Consider the following 3774-nt stretch of genomic DNA (forward strand, 5'->3'; position numbering starts at 1 on the left):
CTCCGTGATGTCCGCTGTTACAGCGACGGGATGTTCCCGGAATCTTAATAACACTGCGGGAAGAGGCTGTAACAAATCCGGCCCTGTTAATAGATTCTCATTCAAAGACGTACCTTTGCAACTCGCAATTTGTCGGGCTTTAGAGCGTTTGCATTGCGGCAAGTACCACGTGTGTGTAATCATACCTTTGCTTTCAAAGGTCGGGATTCTTGTCCAACTTGTTTTCTATGTTGTGCAGCCTTTTCAGCGTGTTTTCATAGTTATTCGGCAATTCCACGCTGTCCGATTTCCACAACAGGGCCGTCTGATATCTTCCCTCCGGCGATCTCTCCGTATGTTCGTTCAGTATCTTGAGCGCCTTCTCGCCGGGGTCGTTCTTGGGCCTGCGGGGTTCTACAAACAGGTTGTCGGATGTTATAAAATCTCGCAAAGTTCCTCTGTGCGTTCGTCGGTCGTGGTTTGACCGACGAAATTCACTCTGTGTCCCAGAGTCCGAGTCCGGCTTCCATGTATCACCCAACCGAGCGGCGTGAGTGATGCGACCGGTTGATGTCTCCTACCTGACCGTGTTTTCGTGGCGAGGAGGAGATGCCAGTTATCCTGGCCTATGAGGATTCGGGGTTTCGCCTCTTCCGCTCGTTTAGCGGACAGTAGGCCCTTCAGGTGTCCGCAATCCCGTATCGCCTCGTCCGGGATGCGCTGCGCCGCCAACTGGAGATTGTCGACGGTGCGTGCTTCGATGCGAAGTCGTCCCCGGCTTCCTTCAATGTTAAACTTGACGCGCCGAGAATTGTTGCGCGTCTTCCTCTCCCCGTCGTACGTTGCTATGTGGAGTGGTTCGTCCGGTCCTTCCGCGCCGATATCTCGAGCGAGTTCGTCGTCGATGAGGCTCACCGTCGATCCGTCGTCGAGTAAGGCGAAAGTGCGAGCCACTCCCGCCGGTCCTGAAATGCACACTGGGGCTATTTTTAAAAAGGACATCTGTGGCATCCATGTTGAGTTCACTGCCTCGTTCACTGCTTCGCCGGGTGCGTCGGTGATCTTATTTTTCGCTCCGAGTGCAGCAAGCGGTGATGTAGATACTCGCACCCGTTGATGTCGCATTTCTTCGGCTTGCATGTGTGTTGTTTGTTCCTGAATTTCAAACATCTGAAACATAGTCTGTGCTTCTTTGCGATGTCCCACCGCGCGTCTATGGCGGCGTCGCGGAAGCGAACGCAGTCACTCATCGAGTGCGTTTCTTTGTTACACACACTGCATGTCGACCGTTTATCTGCCACAGTCGTGTGTACCCGCTGCCGGCGTGGCTGTTCGCCGCCGCCGAATCTTGCCGGCGAAGCCTTGTCCGAAATGACTTCAGGCGTCGCGAACGGGCTGCAGAAATCGGCTTCTCTTCTTATGAAGCGACAAAACTTTAATAAATCGGGCTCACCTCTATGCTGTGCGGCGGCGAACTCGTACCACTGTCTTTTCAACGTCGGAGTTAGCTTCTCCATAACTGCCTTAGTTACCTCCGGGTTGTAGAGGTAGAAGGCACAGTCGAGCGCTTGTAGTGTGCCCACGATGTTTTCTATCTTCGTGGCGAATGTGCATATGTCTCTCGGCGTATCTGTAAGACGGGGTAGCGCGCGTAGGCGCTCTATTTCGGCTAAGGCGATTGAGTCCGGGCGCCCAAAGCGCGTTTCCAGACTCTTTAACACGGTGTTCGGGTCGGCGTTGGTTATAAGCAGTCCTTGTACTGCTTCCTTGGCGATGCCCCGGAGGCTACGGCGTAGCCGGGACATGTTTTCCAACGTCGTGAAGTGGCTCATGGACTCTATGTAGGCCGCTCTATATGTGAGCCAATCGTGATGATCACCGTTGAACGTAGGCAACTCTGTGTACCTTAAAGGTTGCCTATGCTGTGCGGCTTGCACAGCTTGTGTTATGGCGGACGCGAGTTCTTGATACTCCGTCCTCGGTCGCGATGCGACCAACGCGCCGTCTTGCACTTGTTGCGGGTTCGGCGTTGATTGCGGTTGCTGCGAAGCTGAGTTGTCTCGTAGCCAGGCTGCTACGACGGGCGGCGGTTGCTTCGTAGCGCGGTGTTCGTCGCTCCGTGCGGCGATTACAGGCGGCGGCTGCGTAGCTTGTTGAGTTCGTTGCCACGATGCGGCTTCAATCGTTGGCACTTCAGGCTGCGCAGTCGGGTTCACTGAAAATGGCATAACACGGACGGATTATTTGTTTCGGGCGTTGTGACGGGATGCGTCGGCGGGTGCACGGCACTGGCTCCCGCCGGTACAGTCGCCGGGTTGTCCCATGATACGGCAGCGATCACTGGGTCCGATGACTGTATAGGGGCTTGCTTTCCCGTCGCAACATCGGTCGGTCGGCTCTCGATCGCGAGTAATTGGCTAGTTTGAACCCAGCTATGTACTCGGCAATCTTGTCCGGCCTCCGTTATGACGGATTCGAGGTCGTCCTCGCTATCCTCCGCCTCGATTTCAGCTAGCTTGGCGGCCGCTAGCTCTATTTTCAGTGCGGTGAGTTCAGCCCTGGCCTGTGCCAGGCGGCGTGCCCTTGAAGCGTGTTTAGTTGACGACGCTGCTTTGCTTCGGGCTCGCTCTTGCGTCGATTGTTCCGTTGCGGCGGCAGGTCGCTCCTCCGCAGCGGTGCAAGGCGCGGTTTCCCGAAGCGTAGCGGTGTGTGTCGCTGTGCTCTCGGCGATTGTTTCTTCGGTTGCTTCAGTTGTTCCGGTGACGGTCGCCGACGTCGCTGTAGCGGACGTCGCTGTCGCCGAAGTCGCTGTCGCCGAAGTCGCTGTCGCCGAGGTTGCTGTAACAGACGCTGATTCCGCCCGCCTCCCGGTCGGACTTGTAACTGGCATCCTTCCCGCTCACGTTAATCCGGCTCGAAGGACCAAAATGTGGGGCGTAGGATCGGCACAGGACGCCTTTCCGTCCCCACAATGAGTGCTGGATTGCGTGAGGGGAAGTGGCAATGCCAATTAATAAGGCCCGGGAGGTTTTATAACGTATATTCACTATTCACACGTTAAATAATACAATGATCCGGCGGACACACAGTAGCGGCGTACGTTTCGCAGTGCGGCGTGAGCGGTGCAGCATGCACGTCGCTCTCTCCTTTTCTTGCACTGTTTTTCCTGGCTGGAACACTTCAGGGCTTCTTGTTTTCTTCCTTTTCTTGACTCGAACTGAACTTGCTGGAACTCGAACTGCCGAATGCCCGAAATTGCATTCGCTTATATATAACCCGGCTATCCCGTAGGAGAGCCGCCAAAAATAGAGCCTTTTGCAGCCTCATTTTCACTTCCTAGCTATCACTATTTTATAAATAAAAGTTGGACCTCTGGAGTCCCCTATGTGAAATTTACACGGTTTTATAGATAAATCAATTACCTATAACTATACATAAAAATAATACGCCTATGTGCGATACGAAAAAGTTACAATAACAAAACACAAGAAATTTGTCTACAGACGACGCACAAAGGCCTTAAAAACGCTATTTACTTTGATATGAACTTATATACAATACCCATGTTTACGGCATGGGGTAGGCAAAAGCAAAAACTATATCTACGTAAAGTTTCTACACTGTCACTTCAATATCTCGGTCGTGAGATCGCTTTATAACGCACTACTAAAAAACAGTCACACACACGTGCGCGGGCGCATTGTCCGTCCCTCTCTGGGTGTGTCGTTTCGCTCGACACACCTACTGCGCATGCGTGAATGCGCTGTCTCGCTCTTTTCGTGTGTGCGTCCTGCA

This window comes from Manduca sexta, chromosome 1 (genome assembly GCF_014839805.1).
Source record: "Manduca sexta isolate Smith_Timp_Sample1 chromosome 1, JHU_Msex_v1.0, whole genome shotgun sequence".
NCBI classification, from domain to species: Eukaryota; Metazoa; Arthropoda; class Insecta; order Lepidoptera; family Sphingidae; genus Manduca; species Manduca sexta.